This window comes from Rhinolophus ferrumequinum, chromosome 7, assembly GCF_004115265.2.
Source record: "Rhinolophus ferrumequinum isolate MPI-CBG mRhiFer1 chromosome 7, mRhiFer1_v1.p, whole genome shotgun sequence".
NCBI classification, from domain to species: Eukaryota; Metazoa; Chordata; class Mammalia; order Chiroptera; family Rhinolophidae; genus Rhinolophus; species Rhinolophus ferrumequinum.
In genome coordinates, this window is record NC_046290.1 from 10451952 (window position 1) to 10479002 (window position 27051).

At 39.5% G+C, this 27051-nt stretch overlaps 1 protein-coding gene across 1 annotated transcript in view; it reads left to right on the forward strand.

The window, feature by feature from the left end:
* Window positions 1–27051, forward strand: part of FBXL7 (F-box and leucine rich repeat protein 7) — a 349033-nt gene that overhangs the window by 143890 nt on the left and 178092 nt on the right. The gene's annotated exons all lie outside the window — the stretch shown is intronic.

Here is a 27051-nt window from a genome sequence, read left to right on the forward strand (position 1 = left end):
AGTTGTCTCTTTGTCATTTCTCATTTTCTGTTGGCTCCAAACAGAGCTTTCAGCCCGGACTTGATCTTAGTCGATCATCTATTAATTTGACATCAAGTCTTTCTTTCTTTCTTTTTTTTTTTTTTACTAACAATTGGCACCCTGATAAACTTTAATTAAAAAAAAAAGTCTTTTATTTTTAACCTCAGCAGTTTTTTAAAAGGTACAATGTGACCTTGTTTGTAGGATTACTCTGGGTGAAAATTGAAGACGTCCTGTACTTTGTTCTATTTTTTCAACAAAGAAAAGAGAAAGTTTTGGGGGATGTATGCATATTGATGAATGAGAATAAGTTCTAGTCACTGGTTCATAATATGAGAAACTTAGAAAATAAATGGTAGTAGGTACAAATATCAATGCTACACTAATAATTAGCCAAGTCTATGCTAATAATTAGCCAAGCATAGGCTTGGGCTAATAAATATTTCTAATTTTTAGAACTTGTGATTAAAAACCCAACTCAGACTTTGGGTTGAGATGGAACTAACTCCTCTCTGCCTCTGAATGATTCTTTTTAGGTTCAGTGACCACCAAAGAGACGAGTGGTTAGCAAAGGTCAGGAGTTATGTCAACTGTGGTATAATTTAGAGGTTCAATGTTGAATTGGAACATTTGTATTTATAAATATATTATATATTTAGATGATTCGGTTCATTCAATAATGTGAAGACCCAGCTTGATTTCTAGGGTCATCTCGAAGGTTTGGTCTGCTTTATTAATGAAGACATGGCTAGAGAGAGAAATACATAAGCTTTGTAAAGAATTTTGAGTGCCTTGGGTCAAAGAGACATCTTCTAAACAAAAGTCTCTTTGCCATAAACGTAGTACTTTTGAAACTATTCTGTTGGTAGGAGCTACTAATGCTAATAATTTTGGTTGCCAAACAAATTCTCTTAAAACTAGAAAAAAGCAACCTGAATTCATGCCATGACCAAACTCTGGGTTGTGTCAATGATAGGGACCTCCGCTTTGTTTTTCCTGCCTTTTAGGGAAAGGGAAAGCCACAGTTCTTAGTTCCTATGTCTTTATATTTATTGCTTGACCATATAAGAATACAACAATGAGGGGTATTTTCAAGATTCCTAATGTCTATACATGGATTTCTTCCAAGAATATTAGCAAGTCATGCCTTTAAACCACTTGAGAGAGGTATTATTTTAAATTCTTTAAAATATCTTTGAAGTTTGTTTTATGTGGTTGAAACACCTTTGGCCAGTATTACATCTCCTTTTTCCCTCCGATTTAAAATTAAATATATTAATGGTATTTTCATTTACTTTCTAAAATGATTCTGTTTTCATAGAGAGATTTTATGGTGGCAATGACATTCTAGGAAATCTTTTAAAATCTGAAGTTGTAAATTCAAAAATGATTTTGTCATTTATTTTCCTAAATTTAATTCTTGTTAGTTGTCTACCTGCTCTCTTTCTTTCCATTTTGGAAAATCCATTTGATTGCTATTTTAAGCCTCTTTTGAATGTTCCCCCATGTCCAGATGGTCCAAAGTATGATTTGAAAGAGATGCTGAATGGATATTGAATGGAGTTTCCTTGAATCTTTGAAAGCCATCGAAGTTAGAGAAAAATGTTAAATGATCAGACTGAAAGTAATAGTCTCATCCTCACTGATGGCTTATAACACGTTAGAAGGATAGTCATCTATTAATCATTTATTTACCAGGGTAATATTTTGGAATGAGTCTTACTGGCAACACTGAATATAAACATTGACCATGAAACATAGAAACCATTTTTTAAGCCTTTGTTTTTAAGACATTATTCTTCAAAATGAATTTTGTCCTTTGGAGTAATCATGTAAGAATGTGCACCAATTTCAACAATGTTACCACTGCTTAAACATTCTTGGGTCTCCTTGGAATTGTCTTCTATGAGCCACAGAAGAAGCAAATTAATCTTGTGCTTTTAAATACAGCTCATTTTTGACCCAAGCCTGACAATCATACTATTTATACATCTTGGCACTCCATTTTTTTTTTTTTTGTAGTATTCACTAAATACATCTTTAAAGAGTAGAGGTTTGCTGCCATTTATGTTTTAAACTCTGAAATTCCAAAAGGAACAAGTTCAAAGATATACGTGAATCAATGGCAGCCTCCTGGAAAAAAAGTGTGTAACTCCCTGAGCAAATTATCCTCCAGGAAGAATGTGCATTTGGATGTAAGTCTGGTGTGATGGGGAAATCAGTCACATTGCCTTGTAATGTTATGGAGGGGGAAAAGTAAGTAAAGGCTTTAAAGATTTCTACAGATTCTTTCAAAAAGAGCTCCTTGCTAACTGTGCGATGTCAGGCTTCTTTCTGAATTACCATTTCCTCAGCTTTGAAGTGTAGTTGTGAGAAGCAACCTTGCAGAGGAGGGTAAGAACTGGTGTTGATCCACTGCAATGCCTGGGTCACTGCCAGCTCAGAGGTGGCATTGTAGGTGATATTAATGTTATCACCTATATGAGTATACATAGCTCATGGAATATTTTATTTACCTTCTATGCTGGTATAGCTATTTTATTGGATATCCACTCTTACATTTTAAAAACAGATAGATGACGAAGTTTTTTTTTTTTTTTTCCTGTAAAGTTTTTAAGAAGGATCAGACCCAACTGTTGGCTGCTTAAAAGTTTGTTGCAAGGAGATCCAGGTTATTAAAGAAAAACACTGAAAACAATTATCAGGCTGAGAAAAGATCTTCAAAAACAGTTGAATTGTACTAGCAAAGCTGCCCAGATTGGACCTGAGGTTTCTGTTTAGAAAGGGAGCTGCACTGTGGGGGTGTGGTGGGGGGGTGGGCAGGAAGGAGGCTACATCTCAAAGCTGTAGCAGAACTCCTCCCCTACCATTGGGTTAGAGTTCAGCCCAATCCTTCTTGACCACAAAAACTCAATTGATAATTATCTCAGGTGATTCTGATGTTTTCCCATCTTTAGGAGATTTTTGTGTAACTGTATTTTACTGAAAAAAAAAAAAGGTTAAATTTTCTTAGTTAACCGGAAGGTTCTTGATTGCTCTCACAGACTGGCAACATTTCTTCCTGATAGATCATTAGGTTCCAAAACTGACCTCTAGAAGGACCCCTGGAATTCAGAGCACTGCACCCATGTCAGATTTCAGTCTTTGTTGTGTAAATGAGCCTGGTATCAGCGGGCTTTCCCACGACGTTCTTGAACTGCCACAGGCTTTGGGAAATGATAGGTTCTAAGATAAATCTGTAATTCCTTTGCTCGTCACACACGGACACTACTTACTTTGAAATTCACCTTCTACTGTTCTTTTCCTTAGCACAACTCATGTTAGCCGTACAAACCTACCTAACCTCTTCCCGAAGCACCACCCCGTTCACTGACCGTCTGATCTTCCCACCTTCCTGAATTATCCTTCTCCCAACCCCATAAGTAAATTTTGACTCATTCTTTAAAACACAATTCAAGAGAGTTCTTCTCTGACAATCCCAAACAGCCTTTAGCACTCAATTTTCAGTGCTTCTTTGGTGTGTGGAATATTCACTTACTGAACATAAAGTTTTGAGTCCTGTTATAAAATCTGTCAGGTACTTATCCATGGTTTGGTCATTCTTTGCTTCTGTCATCCTCTTCTCTACAACCTTAACTCTTCTTTTTTCTTTTTTTTAACTCTTCTTAATATTTGTGTTCTTAGTGCATACCAGCATGGCCCCCATGGAGTAGGACTTCAGTGTGCAGTGGCTAAATCCACAGCCTGTGAATGTTGCTCTGCTATGATCTTTGAAATTACATTTGTCACACGTTTAACTGTGTTGATGTTTTTCTACCTAATACTGTGTAGAGGGAAAGTAGTAAGTCAGAAGATCTAAGATGTCTCATTTCTCTAACTAATCTTGAATGGCGTCTGACTGCATTGAGCCTATTTGCTTATCTGTAAAATAAGACCAAAACAATCTCCGAGGGCACCTTCTAACTCTTCAGTACTGTGACTCCTAACCACCTTTGCAGATGTTCTTTAGGTAATGAGTTGGTTTGCAAGTGAACTAGGGAAGACGTTCAGATATTTTTTTTCTTCACTTTTCTGTTCTCATATCTAAAGATTGGTCTACAATCTTTTCTTGACCCCGTGTTTCGATCCGTAAAATGCAGTAGTTGATGCCAAGGTTTTCACTAGACTTTGTAATTTGAGGAGCAGAAAATATGGCTATGTTTTTAGAAAATAACTGCAAAGTTTTTGGGGTTTGATTTTTAATCTAACTCAAGCTTTTCAAAACAATTCTTTTGCTGGTTCCCAGTGTCTGTCTCAGACAGTTTTACTGAAACTATTTCTTAGAGAGATGGTAAAAAACTCCTACCCAGTCAAATGTCTCATCTTCTCTGATTTGCCCAGCTCATCGGCGTGTTGAGCAGGCTTCTTGCTTACGGCTCCAATTACAGGAGTGGGACCGCAGGTCACCACACTGTGGGCACTGCTCTGTGTGAGACGCTGGCCAAGGAAAACACTTGTTTGAGTACTTGAAGCAGAAGATGAAGCAAATGCTTTTCAGCTAGAAAAGAATTCATGAACTGGCCCCCAAGAAAATGTTCCACATGATAAATCCTGATGGCAGTGGAGCAGCTTGTCATTAAGTATACTACCTGGGAAACCCACACCTGCCATTTTATGTTCTTTTCGTGCAAAGCCACACATTAAATATGGTCTTCAACTTTAAAAGTAGCACTTTTTAACGCAGATGGTAAGTTCTTGTGGTGAAAATGAAATTTAAAATATCTCTTTCGTGTTGCCTCAGTAAGTCATTGTCGTTATCGATAGCTGTAGGGAAGATTTATGGCTCAGCAGTACCAGGCTGTTGTTTTGGGGGTAGAGAAATGATTATGAAATATAGTTACTGTCCTTAAGAAATTTCTGGACAAGAGAGATATTGAATGTGTCCATAGGCATTTTAAAAGCGGTGAGCTTTAATTCTCTTCCATTTCTCAATGAACTCTTTGTTAGTTTGGGGAGAATTGTTTTTAAGTGTACAATACAGTTTTGCTAAGTACAGGTACTATGTTGCACAGCAGGTCTCTGGAACTTAATCATCTTACATAACAAACTTCATAACTTCTGAATAATAACTCCCCATTTCCCTCTCCCCCAGCCCGTGGCAACCACCATTCCACTCTCCGCTCCCTGACCTTGACTGTTCTAATACCTCATCTAAGTGCAATCACGTAGTGTTTGTCCTTCTGTGACGGGCTTCTTTCATTTAGCGTGATGACCTCAAAGTTCATTCATATTGTCACATGTAGCGGGATTTCCTTCTTTTGAAAGACAGAATAACATTCCATTGAATGTATATACCGCTTTTGCTTTATCTATTTATCCAAGAAATGCAGATTAAAACCATGATGAGATGTTACCTCACACTTGTTCGGGTAGCTATGGTCAAGAAACAAACAATAACAAGCTTCGGCAAACATGTAGTGAAATTGGAACCCTTGTCCACTGTCGGTGGGAACGTAAAACAGTGCAGCTGCTATAAAAAAACTGTATGAAAGTTCCTCAAAAAATTAAAAATAGAAATACCATATGATCCAGCAATCCCACTTCTGAGCATTTATCCAAAAAAGTTGAAATCAGGATCTCAAAGAGATATTTACACCCCCTTATTCATTGCAGCATATTCACAGTAGCCAAGATGAGGAAAACAACCTAGTTTGGGAAGAATTTTATTAAAAGTCACTGATCAAAATCAGAAACAAAGTTTGTCAGTGTAACAGCATGTCCCGGGATCTATATCTCTGGCTACATGTGCATTTAGTTTCTGAACTACTACCCTTCGCTGCCCATCCATATTTTACAAAACACTGACACTAGTGGGGGAAGAAAAGGACAGTGGCAAATCCTGAATTTTTTTACTGCTCTTCCAGTCTGACTGGTTTCATTTCCTAAGAAAGGTGAAATCATGGAGAACACCATTCACCTGGAACATTAAATGTGCCATCGTCTCTGCAATGTCATGGTCAAAAATGGAATACCTTGACTTTGGTTCTCACCCAGGCTTCTGCCCCCTGCTTGGGCAGTGAAGCTGTTCTCCTGCCTCCACTGACAGCCTCGCCAAGTTGGCCGAGGGAAGCTGAAGGGATATACATCACAGTACAGCCTTCTCACTGCCAAGTTCTAGTCCGTTTCAGCAGTATATGTGAAAACCTCCAAAGCAAACACCGAGAAAGGAAATCAAAATTAAATTAATCCTCTCCAAGGATAAATAAAGCCTGGATGCGTTGCTCGTGAGTTTACGGGATGGAAACCAGAAAAGCTTTTGCTTGGATTTCGATGATACTGGTGTGCAGATTCCTGATTCTTCAGACCAGTAAAGAGGAGAGATATTGACCTACAAAAGTCTAGGTTCCTTCCTAATGTCTGTACAGTGAAGAAAATATGCCTCAGTGGTTGGTATTTATAGACAGTCTTCATGATGGTGTGTGTGGGTTAGCAACAGAAAGTCGTCCTGTGAAAACAGCCACTGTGTTCTAAGAGGAGAGAAATCAAACTCTTTCTTTGCACATATTAGCATCAAAGAACAAAATGGGCATTTGGATATCACATAATTTCAGGCAGATACCAATGATTTTAAACTTTTAGTCTTCGTTTTTATGAATTGAGAAAATTGAGGTGGAGCAGGGTCCTTTTCATTGTTTAACTCTGTGTCACCAGAAGGCTGAAAATTTTATTGTCTCTTGATTTTGATGACCGCCTGAAATGATTTTGACTAACTCCTTGACTGTAGTTTTCTGATCAACATCTGACAGACAGCCACAGAAAACATACAGCTACCTACTTGAAAATCTTGTTTACTTTTTCATCAGTCTTCATTGAAAGATAAGGCCAAAGGAAAACCTCATTTGGTGTTACTAAACGCTGATAAAATACTTTTGTGGTGAAACCTACGTTAACAGCAAACAGCCATTAGGCATTGTCCTTCAGTTAGCCTACTGCAATGCTCCTTAACTTCCCTACTTTGGATGTGCTTACAAATCTTAATTATAGTTTTCCAGTTGTTGTTGTTGTTGTTGTTGTTGTTGTTGTTGTGTTTTAAGTCACACACCATTCTGGTGACTTTGCTGGGACTGTCTCTATACAGGCATACTTCAGAGATATTGCGGGTTCAGTTCCAGATCACGGCAATAAAGCAAATACTGCAATAAAGCAAGTCATACAGCTTTTTTGTTTCCCAGTCCATATAAAAGTTGTTTACACTATACCATAGTCTATTAACTGTGCAATACCATTATCTCTAAAAAAAAAAGTACTTATTTAAAAATACTTTATTCCTTAAAGACGCTAACCATCATCTGAGCCTTTAGCGAGTCATAATCTTTGTGTTGGTGGAGGGTCTGACTTTCAATTGTAAAAAATGCAGCATCTACGAAGCACAATGAAATGGAGCTCAAAACAAGGCATACCTGTATTAATTAAGATTTGGAAATTTAAGCACCCATAAGATATTTCATTGATTTCATATGTTTTAGAGTAGTGTCCCTTTCACTCTCAAATACAAATTTCATGAATATAGTTGTGGAAAATTACATTTTTCATGGAAAAACAATAAATCCTGGAGTGCCAATATGTGTTGGACACCAAAGCATTGAGTGAAATGTTTAGGTGGTCAGGACTTCCTGGCTCCCCTATTTTTGGTGACGTCCTGGAGGATTGTGTACTGTTTCATAGAATGGGAGTTCATAACCCACATCTAACAATGCAATCATGAGAAAAAAAACAGTAACACTGAAAACGGAATGAAAAATAGACATTTTCACCACTTACGGAATTGCGAGACGAAGGAGTTTTATTCTGGTGCATAAACATGTAGCCAGAACCCCTCATTAAGTGACTGGAGGAGCAGAAGGGTAGATAACCTAATACAGATTTCTATAGGTTTCCGACGGGTGATGCAAACAAGTTTTAACTGAGCTTCTGTTTGTGTACGCAAGCATTCATATGCACAATTAATCCAATTTCATCCAGTGCTTTGGATATTCACTTCTGCAAACAACGGAGGTCACTGAGCATAAGGCCAGTGCTCCATGGGCCCTTCATGTGCATTTGTAAAAGGCAGCTCCATCTGAAACATTTTATTTTCAATTGTTCTAATTATGAAGTTCATTAGGAAAAGAAACTTCACTGCTGTTTTTTTTTAATTGTCTTAATAAATATTCATCTCTGGAGGCAATGAATTTATCATTAAAAATGCATGGCTTAGATGTGAATTATAGCTCCTTTGACATGGTGCCCTGGGGAAATACAGAACCTGAACAAATGTCCAGGCAGCTATTCAGGGGATCAATTATTCTAGGAGTCAGAAATCTGTTTACAGCCACACGCCGCTTAATGACGAGGATATGTTCTGAGAAAGGCATCATTAGGCAATTTTGTTGTGTGAATGTCATACATTGCACTTATACAAACCTAGATGTTATATCTGCGACACACCTAAGCTACATGATATAGCCTATTGCTCCCAGGCTTCAAGCCTGTGCAGCACGTTACTGTACAAAACAACATGAGATTAAACCAAGGGCAGGAGAAAAGGGTGCACTCCAGAGACACAGCAAACACGGGACATATGAGGCAGCTGCCAGAGTAACACAGCACGCTGTTTTACAGAAAACTTTTTATTTATGAGTAAAAAGAGTACACTCTAAAATAATGATAAAACGTATAGTATAGTAAATATGTAAACCAGTAACATAGTTGTTTATTATCATTATCATGTATGATGTACCGTACATAATTGTACAAAGGTGGGACAATTAAGTTCGTGAACTTTCCCCCATGTATGTGCTAAACTTTTATATGACTGGCAGTGCAGTAGGTTTGTGTACACCAGCGTCACCACAAATGTGTGTAATGTTTTGTGCTGTGATGTTATGGTGGCTGTGATGTCTCTAGGTGGTTGGAATTTTTTAGCTCCATTGTAATGTTATGGGACCTATGTCTTAGGTTTGGTCCGTCGTTGACTGAAACGTCCTTATGCAGCACATGACTTGAATTTCATCGTCCTGACCGATAGTCAAATAGAGAGGGAAGAACCAGGATTAAAGAAATCACACGTTCTTTTATTGGTTGTGGTTGTAATTCAGTAGACTTCCAATTAACATATCCCAAGTAGGGGGAAACGATTGTAACGATGAGATGGCAGCTAGAAATAATTAGGCGGATATTTTTGTGCTAAATAAGTGTTTGCTGAAGCCCACCAACATTGTAAGTGTGAGCAAAATTTCATCTATGTCAATGACATTGACCCAGACATGGATACCTGAAAATACACAGGCAGGGTTGCCTTGTCTGTGTATCATTTTACTGAATTTTGTGAGTTGCTTATTTGATACTTTGATATTGTGCTGAATGCTTTCTCTGTATTATCTTAGTGGCTGTAATTATTCCACGAGGGTTATTGTTTTAGTTGTTCCCATTGTCTAAGTGAGGAAATTGAAGTTTAGAGTACAGACACTACCCTATGTGAACCCCAAAGTCCATGCCATTAATGAGAATGTAAATGAAAAAAGAAAAAGTTAATAGGTTTCTAATATGCCAGTAAGAATCAGCTGGGAAAATGTAATTATTAAAGGATACAAACAAAAGGGTATGCATAGCATGTAAGAGCAAATCTGTTGAGAAACATGAGAAACATAGGAATCAATGTGAAGAAAATGACAACGTGGTAGGAACGCAAATTGGTACAACCTTTCCGGAGGATAATTTGGCAATTTGTGTCCCAATCTTTATAAAAAAGGATATTCTCATATTTACGAACTTACTCGTGAGGATTTCTTCCAAAAGATATAATCAGAGAGGCAGCAAGGATTTCTCTACAGGCTTATTCACTTCAGCATCGCTTCTGCTGAGCATGACAACGTTTGAAATAATCTAAATATTCATCAATAGGAGACTTTGAAACTGGCTTAATACCTTCTTTTATACTACATTGCTCTAAAATCTTTATATCTAGCTGAGAGAATCCAATGGTATTTATCAGAGGGCAATTGATGCCCAAGAACATGGTAATAGATTTTCTGGACAGAACTCTCAAATGGCTCGTGGTTAAGTGGAAAGCTGTTTGCTAACTACCGTGTTCCCCTGAAAATAAGACCTAGCTGGACAATCCACTCTAACGAGTCTTTTGGAGCAAAAATTAATGTATGACCCGGTATTATATTATATTATATTATATTATATTATATTATATTATATTATATTATATTATATTATTATATTATACCAGGTCTTATATTATAGTAAAATAAGACTGGGTCTTACATGAAGTTTTGCTCCAAAAGACACATTGGAGCTGATTGTCCGGCTAGGTCTTATTTTCGGGGAAACACAGTACGTGTTTGTTGAGGCAATAACTTGACTGATGGATACAGTCTGTTATCCCCTGGCTTCAACAGTGTTTATGTCTGATTGGAAACTCTTCAGCTCATATCACACTGGAAAAGCACTCTGCTGTCTGAGATTTTCTATTAGTTGAAGATGGCAGTGAAATAAATTTTGAGCATATGGAGTCACCTGGTTCCATTTTTCAGATCTAGAGCTTTGGGCAATGTCTGGTCATAATAAATAAACTGTAGCCCTAATTATCCTCCCTGTAATGTTTACAAAAGTCAAGGGCGGGTTGTAAATAGAATAAGAGCAAAATAAAGGGTTGAAGGCATTATTACTGATACTGCTTATTCATCTGAAACCCAGGAAGTTTCTGTTCCTAATGTAGAATTAACCACTGCTTCAGGAACTCCTGGAAGTAGCCTTTGGAGAACTAAAATGTATCTTTTGTTTTTCTTGAAGTTCTCAACTCAGAAAGAGTGGTGTCTTGTTATTTTTAATTCATCAGCTAAAAATGTGTCTATTCGAATGGTTGTTATTGACCGAGAGACTTCTGGATCATGTGGCTTTATACCAGGAATTGTGTGGAAGTGAGGCTGGGCTTTACCAAAGTGGAACAACTTCCGGGAACCCCCTAACCCTGCGAGGGCCACATCCTCTGTCACCCCCAGTCTGGACTCTGCAAGATTTTCCATCCTAAAGCTTCCTGATACTCTGCATCTATCCTGCCAGGTCCAACAAATGAATCCCCTTTTATGAAAATAGAAACTAAGTATTCTGGAACACCATAAAGAGGGTGGAAATTTTAATGTATTTGAGAAGGAAAGAAACTTGTTTCCCAGCAGAGGTCCTCCTGGAAGCATAGCTGGAACAAGGCAGCCATACAATGACATGTAACATCCCCCACAAAAGTGTAGGTAGTGGGAGGCATGGCTTTTAAGAGAGTTAAGTAATTTTTTTTCTAAGAAAAATAATGCTTCTCTTCGATAGCCCAAATTAGAGCAAAAATTACTCAGCACATAATTTTACCTAAATCGTCACCTTGAATCATTTTATTTCATAGTTCAAAGATGGGAAGTAGAAGTCCCTCACTTTTTTCCCTTCTTTCTATATGTTTGGATCCCTTAAGTTTCTAAAGTTCCGGTTTGCTTGTGTGGAAAATGAAGACTGACCTGTAATGCCACCCAAAGGCTATATACAGAGTACAATATAAGAACAAATAGACTAACATTTGAAGTGATGAAAGATAATAAAAATATTTTAATAATTTTCCACATTGAGATATTGTAGACAATTTTCAATATAGTTTAAGTATTTACAAATTGAGATATAATTGACATATATTAGTTTCAGGTATACAACGTAATGATTCAATGTATGTATATGATATAGTTTAAATTTTCATCATATGTGCTACCATTAGTCCATGCCATCCACCACCTCATCCATCCCTCCTTTCATCCATTTATTTCCCAAATAGTTATTGCTGACATAGTCCTCAGAAATCACTGTGCTAACTTAGGGAGGTACATGAATGAATAAGCGTACTTCCACTGAATTTATGGTCTGGTAAGGGAGGCAAGTAGATGACATTAAAATATGCTATGTGCTATGACAAAGACACATGCATGGTAGTACAGAAAAGACATAGGTCACTCATCTATCTGGGTGGGGTACGGGTCAGGTAAGGGTGGGTCACCTGGGTAGTGTAGGATAAAGAGCAGTATTCCAGTGGAGGGATTTTAAAAGTCAACAATAGACAAATGTGGTAGGTAGAATAATGGCCCCCAAAGATGTCTCTATCCTACTCTCCAGAACCTCTGAATTTATTATCTTACACGGCAAAAAGGACTTTACTGATGTGATTAAAAACTCTGAGGTGGAGAGATTATCCTGGGTTATCTGGGTGGGCCCGATGTAATCATACAGGTCCTTATTAGAGGGAGGCAGAAGGGTGATAATCAAAATATCAGTCTAGACAGAAGTATATCTTCAACAAAAACAACAAATCCTTCCTCTTGGGTTTTATTATTAACAAATAATAAAATTCCTGAATGCAGTTGGGGAAATAATTTTTTTCAAATTTTTAATTATGTTCATTGTGTGACTATGAGCCTGGAACAGAGTCTTTGAACATAACATTCAATACCTGAAATGTGCAAATGCATCTTGCAAATCCTGTATGGATTTATATACAGGGCGGATAAAAAAGAATTTGGAAGCAACTAGAGTTACTGCAGCTGAATTGGCCGGTGGGGGTGGGGTAAGGGGTCTGAAGATTATGTGACGGAGAAGAAAATCACAGACAGCACCTCAAAGAATACAATGGGAATAACTTTACCTGAAAGGCCTGAGGCAATATTCTAGGTAAAAGGAATGGTATCTAGAATAGTTCAGATGTCAGAAAGAAATGTGTGCGGGGGATAAAATATTCAGTGTATTTCTACAATGCTGGCAAAACACAGGCTGGATGGAAAGCTGCAGAACAAAATTCAGGCTTTTAAAGCATTCAGACCTGTGTTCAAATCCCAACTCTGTTATGTGATTTACCATATTTATGACCTTGACCTTGACCTTCACTTCACAGCTCTGTGATTCAGTATCCTCATCTGTAAAATAGGATAATAGTGCCTTCTTCACAGTGCTGTTACCAGGATTTAATGAAGAGATATTTGTATAGAGCTTAGTAATATGCCTGGCACATAGGAAACACTCAATAAATGTGGTTCTTATCATGGTATATTCTCCATTAGACCTTGCAGTTTCCTATCATGGTCTAATCTCAAGCCTCCAGTCACCAGCTTGGTATTGGAGTTTGGTTGCTGAAAGCTGAGCAGATATGCAAGTACACAAAAACCATACCAGGAAACAAAGGTTTTAATAATGACCATGTTGGCCTCTTTGCCAAAGAACAGTGACCAGATGTGGGTTTTCTGGAAGGCTTTCATGCGGGCGTTAGGAGCTGCATGTGTCCAACCTGGCGTGGGACCCTGGTTCCAAATGCATGTAGTTACCGTAGCTGTCTGACTGGGTGACCTGTTCCCTCTAAGTACCTCAGACACAAGCAGTTTCACACGGACATGCGGTCATGCCTTTGATATGCAGGTGAGATCAGCTCTTCACTGAGGTCCTTCAAGGTCATAAAGCTTATTGCTTCAATACGAGTGAACCATGGCGCGCTCAGATTTACAAAGCCCCATGCGGGACAGAGCCAGTGCGTTTACATGACGTTAGATAATTTGACAGCACAGTGATGCACTCAGTATCTACAGTGATGCACTCAGTATCAAACCAACAGCACCTCTGTAGCCCCTCTATTTAGACCCTCCCCTCATGTTTGGAAGCCATACTATCTGAGTTAGGGGCCTTGTTCCTAATTTATTTGTCTTCTTTTTCTCTCACAACCTCTCCCTGTGCAGCAATCAACAAAGTATATTGAGCTCTAGGGGTATTATTTTAATCGCCAAATTTTATCTAAGACTTAAACATACAGCATTAGAAAAACCTCAATGTATATAATTTTCAATGTAATTTTGAAGGTGAAATTGACTTTTTCTGGACCTGTATCTTTAGTTACTAGATTTTGAATAGCTTGGAAGTGCAGTGATGCTTGGAAATGTAAATTTTTGGAAGGAAAAATTTCGGAAATTGTGACCTACTTAACTTTTAATGGATTGGACCATTGAGCCAAGAAGCTTGGTGACCACCCATTGGACTTTCAAGCATGGCGTCATGTTGTTAAACTCTAGGCCTAGGGTGGTTGGAATTAAGTGAAGATAGTTTCTGTCTGGGCCAGAGACATTCTAGAACCAGTCACATGGGTTTAGCATCTGTGTGGTGCTCAAGTGAGCCTGTCCTCATATCTGAGCTCAAGGCCTGGCAGGTTGCCGATCTTACATGTTTGTTGAATGAGTTCGAATATGACGCCGTCCACCTCCATAAAAGATTCTCTGTTGCCCCCACTAAAAGCATAACAAGTGAAAGCATTAGAGGGAATTACAATGCAAGGCCACCCTGAATTAGACTAGGTGGCTGTAAGAATAACAAAACATCTTTGCAGGAAACCCTGTATTTGGAAAATCATCGGAAATAAATCCACATGGCTAAGCAGAAGTCAAAAGCTCTAAATATAACGACTGCCTTTTCCTTTTCTGATGTCTGGGGTTAACTCTTGCTATCCTGGTGTCGGTCTTGGAGAATCTAAACTGTGGCAGCAGAAAAAGACTCAGAGGCCAGACGGGTGGTATGTGAGTGGTCAGCAGTTCATTCCCTACTTAGAGTTGCTCCTGCTCTTTTCATACCTTCGCCGTCCATCAAAAGGCCTGCATGTGCTTCTTTTTACCACTTGGCACTGATTCTAAATGCAGAGAATGCCGTGTGGGAAGAGAAATGGACGATGACCATCTTCTAGAACCGTAGGACCTGTTGTGTTTGTTGTCATAGTGATACCATTCACCTGGTGTGATGGTTCTTCCCCGGTGTGGCACTGCTTTCAAGACAGGGTACTGGTCGTACGAGTGAGCGTGTGTTTGGTCGCCATGATGACTGGCGGTGGGCAGGGGTGGCAGTGACTGACCTGCAACGTGTAGAAGCGTCTTTCACAACAAAGACGAGGAAGCACTGTTTGTGCGCTTCCTGAACATTCATTAGGTTAAAAAAAATGCTGTTCAGAATTTGGGTCTAGGATCTGACTTTCACGTCTACGTAAATGTGAAGTATGCTCTGCACACAGTGAATATGTATTTGAATTTTCCAAGAATGAAACTACCATGTACATTGACAGATGACAGGACTCGGAGTCAGAACTTCCCAGGAGCTGTTCACCGTTTCAGACAATCCCATCACAGGGTCCATGCTGCCTGTGGGATGAAAAGTCCCAACTCCTCACACTTGGTCTGCATGTCCAGCTTTCACGTTCAAGGTGAAGTGTGCAACTGATGATTGCATCTTCCTGGGTAGAAGAGGCTGACCAAGCATATATGTAAATGCATAATGTTTTTTATAATTTACTTGTATTTCTCCTTTGTTAGGTAATCAGGGCATTGTTTCTTTTGAAAGTGTGTATGTAAGTTAATATCGATGACATTCCTTTTAGCATAGCAAAGGAGACACAATCCAGCATTTGTTACAGGGGCGTGGGGTTCCACTGGGGATGGGAATCACTGATCTAGGGCTGAGCATGTCTCCAGTGCTATGATAAAGTTACTAAGATCATTCTCAGGCAGCAAAAGTGCTAGGCGGGATTATCCCAATTTACAGATCAGCACACCGAGGCTTGCTTAGTGAAGGTGAAAAGCGAGCTTGTAGTTGGGAGCCAGCATTCCACCTTGTGCAGGTCTGGCTACTCACACCGTGCTCATAAGCACGCTCCAGTTTACCTCCAGTCAGAGGCTCTGCTGCTGCCTTTTCATCGGCCAAAAGTGAGACCACATTCTTGTTCTCTCGTAAAGACTCCCCAACCGGTCCCCAAGGGCTCTCCATGTAGGTCAGCCAGCACCTAGTACATGTAAGTGTCCTACTTGAGGAAACATGCAGCGTGAACTTGGGGAACAGTGTAGTGTCCCTGATGCTAAAGGGCTCCAGCCATCGGCAAGACTAGACCACCTTTGGATTCTATTTGTAATAACATTCAAAGTCAAATGACAGTGAGGCTGGCTGACCCTGTATGTTTATGAATGTAGGGACCACCTGGGAGTTTTGTTAGGGGAAGTAGTAATGGGGTTGATGAGACCCAGAAGGACTACCATACAGACGGGTGGAAGAGGACATTCTAGAATCCACACTGGGTAATTGTCCCAGAAAGGAAGGTCTTCCCCACACCCAGTGCCAAAAGGGCAGAGCCAGTGACTCGGGCCTCATATTCCATCTTCCAAGACATTACCACCATCATGTCCCTTTCCCCGGGCTCCTGGCGGGAACACCAATGGATTGTGGCAGGCAATGCGACTGTTGCTATGGCTACTAGCCAGACTGTCCGTGCATCAGGAGACTTTTCTCCCTCTCTTTGCCCCTAGTCTTTTCTCTGTTCTCCTAAGTCCTATTTCTATGACTTGTCCTCAGGTTGATATTTTTCAATTATTATACATTTTAGAAAAGCTTTTAAAGTGGTATTTTCCAATGTGATAGAAGGAGCAAATGGGATAGAAAGACAAGTGATTTCTGCCTCCTCTGACCAAAATGTCTTGAAGCAGAGCCTCTGGGGATGTCCTTCTTCACTGTCTTTAAGTATTTCATGTAATATCTAAGATCAAGAGCATAGCATGACCTCTAGTTATGGACACATTATCTTGCAGGTCCTATTCCTCAACCAAGTCTTCCCTTGGGCAAGATACTTACCCTTTTGTACCTCAGTTTGTCATCTGTAAAATGGAGCAATGATAGTGCTTCATAAGATAGTTGTACTGATTAACTGAAATAAGCAAAACCACTTAGCAGAACTGTGCTTAACACACAGTAAATGCTCGGTAAATTGCGTTAGCAGGAGTGACAGCAGTTGGCAAAGTAGATTCATCGTCGTTGCTCACAACAACCTTTCACAATTTTGCAGATGAGGAGACTGTCTCAGAGAATTTAAGTGACTGGCCCATGGAGAATCGCTCCGTAACGGATCGATCAGGGTTTCTCAACCTTGGCCCTGCTGACATTTTGGTCTGCATAATTCTGTCTTGTAGGGCTGTTCTGTGCCTTGTAGGACGTTTTGCAGTATCCCCGGCCTCTGAATGCCAGTTACACAACTCAAGCTGTGACAACCCAGAATGTCTCCACTTTGCCAAATAGCCCTGGGGGTGGGGTTTACTTGCAAAATTGCCTCTGGTTGAGAACCACTGATGAAAACCAATAGATCTCGGCCCTTTTCATTATCCCCATCGTGAAAGAAAATCCCTTTTTTTAATATACATATTTTTAAACAGATGAGCTAAGCGATGAGGTATTTTTTCACTTCAGAAAAGAAGCTTTTGCTTTCCAACTTTCAAACTGTATTATTTCTTTAAATAATCAGCATTGCAGGTATAATGAAAACTTAATTCAATTAAAATAAATAATGATACGCAGCTAGGAAACTGTCCCTGTGGTCAATGATTAGAATAAATATACTTTGCTCTTCAGAATTCTCCGATTAGCAGCATGGGAAAGAAGGCAGTCCTGAGCAGATATCAGCGGGGTCTTGTACCGTGCAGGCTGCAGGGGCGCTGGGTACTGTAACTGCAGGAAGAGATGAAGGTCTGGAGGAGAATGGGGGGGCGGGCCTTCTGTGAGCGGAGTGTTAGCAGCCTGTGTGAGCTCACGGGCCCTCTTCTGTAACTCAGGGGAAAGCATACCTCCTCACCTTTATTTAGAATACGTGATTTGAATTGTCAAGCATGAGATCTTTTCTTCGAACGACATGATCCTATCTTCTCATCATCCTACCAAGTTTTCCTAGCTGATCATGTCATCCTTTTCCTGCACCGGGCACCCAGGACGAAGGTCTAGGAGAACAGGTGGCCTCTATTAATATCTGTGTGGAGCCACCAGGGATCACAGCACCTTTTGGGGGCAGATTTTCCCACCCTTTCATGCGGACATCATAAGGCAGACGCACGAAGGGTTTGCCTAGCATGGGGTGGAATGACACCCCGAGAAACATCCGCAAGTGGTGTTATTTGCTTCTCCAGGGAAGAACAGAAGCCCCCTGATGTTTTATATATCGTAACCAACAGTGAGGACTGACTGGTTTCCATATGCTGACCTTTCCATCTAAAGCTCTAAACGTACTTGTTGCAGTTGCTTCTCTAAGGCCTTCCTGTAAAGTACTCACGGGCAGCTCTCTGGCTCCTTCTAATGTCTTCCCGTGCCTGTTTTGGTAAATTACTATGACCACAAAAAAACTCCTTGCCTCTTGTGAGCAGGGCCACTTGGGAGTTTCCCCTTGAATGGGTGACAGCAGATGCCATCAGCTATGGGATTTACTGATCGCCCGAAACCATTTGGTCATCACCTCCTTCTCATATTCCCACAGGTACCATTGCCCCCTAGAGCCTGGGAGGGGTCTTTTCATTTAGAAATATGGGATGGAATCCATATTCCCTTATTCCCTGGATTTCTTTTAACTTGCTATTTAAAAAAGCCTCCCTTTGCTTATGTATAAGTCTTTTTTTTTTTTTTTAATTTTCAAAAACCTTCACATCTTGCTTTTGCCTTAGCCTCACCATAACTGGCAAAATAGTGGGACAATTTCTAAGGCAAGTGTTAACACCGATGGGACACTGATGCCCAGAGTCCTTACCTGGGCCATCTAGGGTTAACTGCCTGGGCGCTATTCGTCCCCAGCCCAACACAGGCGTGGCTTAAGAAGACAAGATGCGATTAAGTGCCCTGTCCACTTTATACATAGGTTTTACTAGAAAGTGGTTTAATACTTTAAGTAGACCTTGGAGGTCAGCTTCCAGGAGCCCAGCAGATCATCTTTTCCCAAATAACTCCAGCCTGCCCTCAAGGAATAGATCTGGGACATAGGAATGCAAGCCAGGCATCCTGTGTCATTTTGACACCTTTATTAATGTCCCATGGTTAGGAATGAAATAATCTATTCATACGTGTTTTAGCTAAGCCTGGAATATACATTTTTAGGGCAGGAGGAGGGGAGGGGGTTGAGTGGAAAAAAAACAAAACGCTAAAGGGGAAAAAAAGTCTGGATGGACTTTGCAACCATAAATGGTAAAACTAACCCTATTGCACTGCCAGCTACAAGAAGAGCCGAGTAAGGTTTTGATTTACAGGAACAGCTCAGCAAGGGCCTTGTAGAGAGCTTCATGCCTGCCATAAAAATGTGATTAGCTATAAAACAGAGAGGTTTAACAAGAGAATTTAAACATAGGCAACAGACCTACTCAAAAATAAACAAAAACAGAAATTGCTCCCTGCGTGTCTAACCCAGCTCCATACAGACCAGGGTTAGAAGAATTCCTTCTCAGGCTTGTGATATAATTAATAACTTTTTACTTTTAGAGTCTAAAGGAAGAAAAAGGAAAGATGACCTTGAACTTTACAAATGATTTCAATCTGCCTTTTCATCTACTGCTCTTTAATTTGAGGTCTGCGTAATCCTAAAGCATGACTGGGAGTCCTCGCACAGAACAACTCCCCAGCTCAGACTCACCCTGACACCAGGCTGCAAGGAAATAGAAGTGAGGCGGAGCCTCCAGGGCCTGGGGAAGGGAGACTGTTTAAAGCTGGGAGTCTCTCAGCCCCAGTGCTTTTTGCAGCCCATCTTCGCATACTGTGTGGCAAGTCTGCAATACAGCCCTACGCTGCCTGGAAGGTCTTTGATCAGAGGTCGAATCAGCTCCGAATGATGAAACTTTTGAAAACAAGAGGTCCTTCTAATTTAGTCTGAAGAGGTCTGTTGGCTCAATGTGCATGATACATATTTACTTAAAACACTTGCACATCTAGCTAAAGCACAGGAATGATTTCTTAGTAATTCATCACAACAGCAGTGATCTATGGATTTCTCACTGTGTGTCAGTCACTATGCAAAATACGGCTGTGTATGGACTGTCCTCACATCTCCCAACAAACATTCTGCGGTAGCTTTTATTATCTCCATTTTACAGATGGGGAAATCGTATCCAGAGAGATTATCACATGACATATGAAAGTTGGAATTAGGATCAACTCTGATCTGTCTGAATCCAGAAAACAAGCTCCTAAACCCTGTTCCAAAAAAGTGATGGCACTTGTTTTGTTTTTAGAATTTAATGAAGGGCCCAGGCTTGGCAAATCAAGCCCCGCTATTTCTGGCTGCAGTTGCTTTTTCTGTCCTGTGAAATACCACGTCTGCCTCCATTCTCTGCTTAGGTCTGATGCAATTGCAGTGCAGACATCTTCGAAAGATTTGTTTCTTTGCCTAAGAGGCACACCTCCTGAGTTCTCAAGCCAAACATGGGGTTCCCTTTGATTGTTCTTGCTTGTCCTTTGTGCCTCCCTGGCTTATCCATCTCCTCCTGAATACTGTTGTCACAAAGCTCTGCTGTCTGGAGTGAAACACTGCTCTACTGGAATGTATATGGTATAGTGTGATTAGCTGCAATATCAGGTTCTCCTGTTATTCCAAAAAGCACTGGTACATTTTACTGCCCCAGAAATTAAGGAAACATAATGTAATATTTTTAAACATTAAATGATCATTGTCATGCTGTAAAGGTGTACTTGTCTTTCTAAGTATCAATTTTCTCTCCATCGTGTTATACATTGGGCTTGAAGGGGAGGAAGAGGTTATTTTGAATTGAAAGATTTCCAGACACATCCTGGAATTTAAAATAAATAAAACTAGGCTGTGACAGGTTTTGTTTTCAATGACTCCTAGTCCTATAAGTTGAACCTCACCTAAATTCTCATTAAGACTTTATCCTCTCTGTATGCCTGTGTGTAAACGCAAACTCTTATGTCATAAGCATCCCACACGACTGTCTCCAGCTTCACTAAGGTATTGCGTATGGTAAATTTTCACCACTCATGGAATGTGAAAGGGAGCCTTCTATTAAATGAATGCTCAATTTGCCTTATTAACATACTTTATAACTAGAGTAGATTTTTCTCTTCAAAATGGCTTCCGTGCTGATTTCTGTCGGAACAAGATCTGGATGATTCTAAGGTGGGTACTGAGAACCTGTAGAATGATTTCCTCTTTCTGGAATTTCATCTCTTTCACATAGTTATTTAAGGGACAAATGCCTATTTCAGTCAGAAGTCCCATCTTTGGAAGCGCTTTCTCATATCCTGTGTGGCTTGCGTGCCCCATGTAACCCTTTTCCATACCATTCTGTGTGCCTTTCCCGTAACACTTTTGCCCTCATCATGTAAATATTTGCTTAGGTAATTTGATTTCCCCACTGTTTCATATATAGTAGACAATAAGAATTTGTGTTGAATGAATGAATGAATGAATGAATGCACTTTTACAAAAAAGCAAAGCCATTAAGAGAAGTTTACTGGTCTCTCAATACCAGACAGATTATGGGAAGTTCTGTGAGGTGCAGGCACCATATTATCAAAGTCTGTGTAAGTGTGAGATCACGTCTTCTTGGGGACCAGAGTGATTTCTAGGGGAGTTTGGTATTTCTGTTGGGCCTTAAGGAATAGATCATCTCTGGGTAGGTGAGATTGACAGAGAAAGAATTCCAGGAGTAACGGATGATAAAATTGCAAGGTCTAGAAAGTCTAAAAGCGCAATTCATATTGAAGAATAGAATGTGAGTGTAAGATAGGAAGAGTGAGAGAATGAATACATTTTGGTGACACATTTTAATGGGTCTTAAATGTCTGGCCAAGTAATTATATTTAATTTTGAAGGCAATTGGAGAGCAAATGTAGGTTTTAGAGCCAAAGAATGATAAGACTGAAAAAGTGCTATGAGATTAATATGATCAGAGTATGTAGTATATCTAAGGATAAGAAGTTGAATGAGCAGAGAAATCTCCTAACAGTCTATTTTAACATTCTAGATTTGAGGTAAGGAAATATAAATTGGGAGTGGGGGGAGTGGGGACAGAACGCTGGAGGTGACAAAGACATTTTTCTTAAAAGTTGGCAGACCGTCTATACACACAAGGCTTAATTAAGCTATCAAAGGAACTCATTTGCTCCTCTCTCGTATATTTTAAAAACTTGCCTTAAAGGCAAAATTGTGAAATTCTGTCTTTTTATTTTCCCCATAATGGTTTAAATATGAGCAAAGAAGCCCAACTTTCAACTTTAAAGCCAGTGCTGTTTTGGATTTTACGAAAACCAACCAGCATCGTAGAGCAAAGAATTAAAGAAATGCTATTTTACAAATTCACAAATGCTTCAAACTTGCTATTAGGGTAAAATACCTTTAGCAACATGGGTTCTAAATATGAAGGCAGGTCCACTTATATGTGGCAATTTTTTCAATAAATATATTGGAGAATTTTTTGGAGATTTGAAAACACTTGCAGATGAACCCTGTGATGGTCTCAATAACATTTTCTTTTTCTGTAATGTATTTATTGTAAAAATACAGTATATAATACATACAACATACAAAATTATGTTAATTGATCGTTTATGTTATTAATAAGACTTCAGGCTATTAGTAGTCAAATTTTGGGGAAGTCAAAAGTTATACATGGATTTTTGACAATTTAGATGGAGTCAGCATACCTAACCCCCACATTGTTCACGGGGCAACTGTAACAATATTCTTTTGAGGTCTACCTACTCACTTATAATTTAGAGGGGAATTTGGTGAAGATTCACAACCCTTATACTAAGTAACATGGAAAGTTGCAATGTGAAAGGAAAGTGTTTCTTTCTCATTTTTAATGTTTCTTCCTGAAATTGAGACACAGGGAGTATAAATCAAGTGAAAAGCAGTAGAAAGGGAGCTCTTTTAGAAAAATCATCCAATAAAAAGATCATCTGTAATCTTTTCAAAAATAATCACTGATGGTTGTTGTTTTTTTAAATGGTTATCAAGGGTTTTTATGAAAGCATAGCTTTCAGAAGGTGGTAGAATCAGTGTACATCAACCCAGTAGCCATTACCTAGATTAAAATCGTGTCTTTAACTTCAAGTACTAAGTTGCATACAAATTTTATATATGCTCATGTGCTAGGGAGCACGCTGACACAAGTTTCATTAGTCTATCTAAAAAGTCATGATGCCAAAAAGTTAAGAACTAAGGAGTTAGAATAGTGGTTCTCAAGAGCCAACTCTAATCTTTACCAGTCGGTAGTGAAATGAGCAAAATAAAGATGGTGTGCTTTTTTGTTGTTTGTTTTGTAAATATAGAAGCCTGTATTTTATTTCTAATTTTATTTGAAAAAGTGATGATAGATTCTTAAATCTATTGCTCTTTCTTCTCTCTTTCTCTTTCTCTTACTCTCTCTGTCTCTCTCTAAGAGCTAGAGAGCCCAAGTGTGTTTGTTATACAACTAGCATTATTGAGTCCAGTCACTTAAGGAAGACTTTGGACTTTAAGAGTAGAGCAATTTTCCATAACAATGGTTAGATCAAAGAATTGCTTGAATAATGCTCAATTAACTCTAAATCAAGTAACTCAGGAAACCCTATTCTTCTAGATAGCATTTGCACACTAATTGTAATTACTGGACTAGCCTAGGCTTCCCTTAATGGTGCAGCTTCTTGCCGCCTACGGCACGACGCTCGGAGACACTGGGTCTAGATGGGACTCAGGAAGGCGCATGTGTTTTATGAGGCTCCTCCAGACTGGTTCTGAGGCAGGTGTCCTCAGAGCACATTCTGATCCTTCCTGGATGAGAAGGTAACTGTAGTGTTTCAGAAGGGAGAGAATAAACATCCAGCACTGGTAGGTTTGGGAAGCATCCTGCAGTGGGAGGTAGACAACCCGATTGAAGGTCTGCTTCTGCCATTCACTCCCTGAATCTTTTTCCTATTGTTGGGAGGTGTATTAATTTCCTGGGTCTGTTGAAACAAAGTCCCACAAACTAGGTGGCTTAAAACAACAGAAATGTAGTCTCACAACTCAGGAGACTAGAAGTCCAAAATTAAGGTGTCAGTGGGGCTATCCCCCCCGAGACTGGATGGAATGCTTGCTCCTTTGTCTCTTCCTAGCTTCCGGTGGTGGCCACGGACTCTTGGCACTCCTTGGTTTGTAGCTGCAAATCACTCCATGTTCTTCCTCTGTCATCCCAGGATGGTCCCTCTGTGTCTCTTTCTTCTTCCTATAAGGGCACCGGTCATACCTGATTAAGGGCCCCCTCTACTCCCACATGACCTCATCTTTACTACCCTCATTTCTTCTGCAACAATTCTACTTCCAAATAAGGGGTCACCTTCTGAGGTACTGGAGGTTGGGGCTTCAGCTTCTCTTTATGGAAGACACAATTTGATCCATAGCAGAAAGAGGGAGTTCATGTGGCTAGAACAGGTCAGGCGTTCCTAAATCTGAGTCAGGAACTGGTCCATTGCGACGGTCTAACAGTCTTGTGAAGAACCAGCTAAAATTACAGGTTCCTTTGACCTGCCTGCCAGTGTGAGATTAACCTGATTTAGCAAGTGTGAGATTGTGCCTTAGAATCTGTTTTACCACTCTGCAGGAAATCCCCACACTGAGGAACCCTGCCAGAAGCATCCACTGAATTGCTGCTTTGCTGAATGTACAGGGTAAATGATATGTTATGATTATATAAAACTTATGTAATAACCACGTGTAACCACGAGTGACATCTTCACAGTGCACTGCATTCCATGCTCGGTCAGTGTGGCAGGGGCGGGGAAGTACTGTCCACAGATTATGCTTATTTAACGGATCGTCCACACTTTTAGGGAAAATTGAAGCTCCTACTAAACAGGCTCTATTATACAATTCAACACATTTCAATGTTTTTGTTTTTCCACTCTTTTATTATCAAAGGTGATGAAAATATGATGAAAATTGGGTTGTTCACTCTCATTACCACTTTTTTATTTTATTTTTTTATAGTGGCAAAGGCTCTTCAAGTACAACAAAAATGTAACTATGAATTCACCCGAGTCTCGAAAGACTGAAAAAGGCCGAACATTTGATCAAAATGGCAGGTTGAAAGATCTTCCTTTCAAGATAGAATACAGATGAAACATAGATAAATTCAAGCCAAAAGTGCTTTTTGCTTCAGACTCACTCAGGTGTACCTACATTGTTAAACCCTGGCTGTGTCAAAGTGATTGCAGGCTTCTTCATGGAACCAATTTTCTGATTTAGGAGACAGAGATAATTGACAGTGCATGTCTTTCAATATAATAGTCAGTGGACTCTGCGAGTGGTAGCTGTATGAGGTGATCGTGCTGGAGGAAAGAATTGGGCCTTCATCGGTTTTAGAAAAGATGGTTTTGCTTTCAGCCCTTTTCTCAACCAGAGGGATCAGCCTTAGTATTAACAGGTGTGTCTCAGAATCACTGAGTTGCATGTGGAGTGAAGTTTATAAGTTTTGATAGGTAGTTTGCTGTTTCCGGCCTGGTGATGATGTATATAAAGTAAGATGCAGGCTTTGGATGATTCCTTGCAAAAGTCTGGTACATGAAATATTTTGCCTAAATTATTATTTCATAGGAAGTGCTCTTGGTAAGAATTAGTTAAATATTCTTATTAGTTTCTATATGTAGATATAGATTTAGGAACAGTGTGACTGAATGGAGATGAAGTCTGTGAACTTTTCTCAGGGTCAAGTTAGAGATACAACTAGAGAGAAAAGAAAACTATTTCTGGTCATAATATCTTTTGGGTCCATCTAGTCTCCACTGACACTGAAACCTTGATCTTGATTTCTCAAAGGAGTGTTGCCTAGCTCTTGACAGATCTACTATTCTCTGTGTCTTTGGGTCCAAAGTTATCAAAGAGAAGCAGAAAACCCAAGTTGAAATAACACTCCAAATAGTCCAAAGACTGTCTCTGGCGTTCCACACAAACATTCAGACCTTCATTGGAAAAGAGTAGCTTTAAGCAAAGAGTTCATTCCTAATGTTTACCAGCTTATCATCTAGTCACTGGGTTTCCTCCTTCTGCTGCTGTGGCTTCCTTTTGGCCACAGCACATCTTTAGTGTCACGCTTCAGTTCTTTCATTGTGTACTGATGAATTCTTAAATACCTTTCAAACATTTGCTACTTACATGAACTCAGGTTAAACAACTTAAGAGAAACTCTCAGTTTAATTGAGGAGATAGATCTATGGGGAAAAATTTTCCGACATGATAAATGATACGATGAAAAATATAATACAAGAGCAAAATGCAGTACAAAATGTATAAGAAAGAGTATAAGAAGAAACCCATGGCAAGTAAGTAAGATACTCCTTATGAAAGGGACAGTCATAGAGATGAAGAAGATATTCTTGGTCTTTATAATATTCATTCATTCATTCGCCATGTATTTACTAAACATTTCTGTGTATTGGGCGTTGTGTTAGCAATGACTAGAACATGGTTTTTGCCTCAAAAACTCCCAGGTTGAGAGGAAGACAGCTAGGTGAATGAAGAATCACAGCGTCGTGAAAAGCGCTGCCCTGGAGAACTGAAGGCTGTGCTGTGGGACACAGAGAAAGGAGCACTTCAGAGATAAAGTGATCTTTGGTTTGCAAAGATGCAGTGCACTCAAATGAGTTTTAAAATAATGGGGCCATTGAAAGACATGAGAGAGTCTCACAGAGGCAAAATGCAGAGGCGGTCTGGTCTCTGGAGGACTGAACATCAGGTAGCCACTCCATATTGACCTGTCTCTGCGTCTCTAACCAGCCTCATTCTGCTTCTCAGTACATATACTTTCTCCAATACTGAGTCATTAGTATTTTTCTGAACAATATATGTTTTTTTTCAATAAGGTCTACTTCTGTGCTTTTAATAAAAATGGCCTGCAGTTACCTTCAAGTTAGCTTTTTATAGTTCAGAAATTGGAAATTGTTGACATTTCCAATGGATTCTATAATTTTTTGAGAAAATACTCTCTAGAGCTGCTTAGGCACCTACTAAGTTCAGAGCAAATTCTGTTAGATAAGAGTTTATTCTTAATTAACTTTTAGGATTAAAATGTACAACTATTTCAGCCTGAATATTTTCACATTTTATTTACAATATTAAATTTTTAAATTGAGTTTCCAATAGTTATTCACAGGAATGTCAGATGATTCACCTCCAGCAGAATAAATTTACAA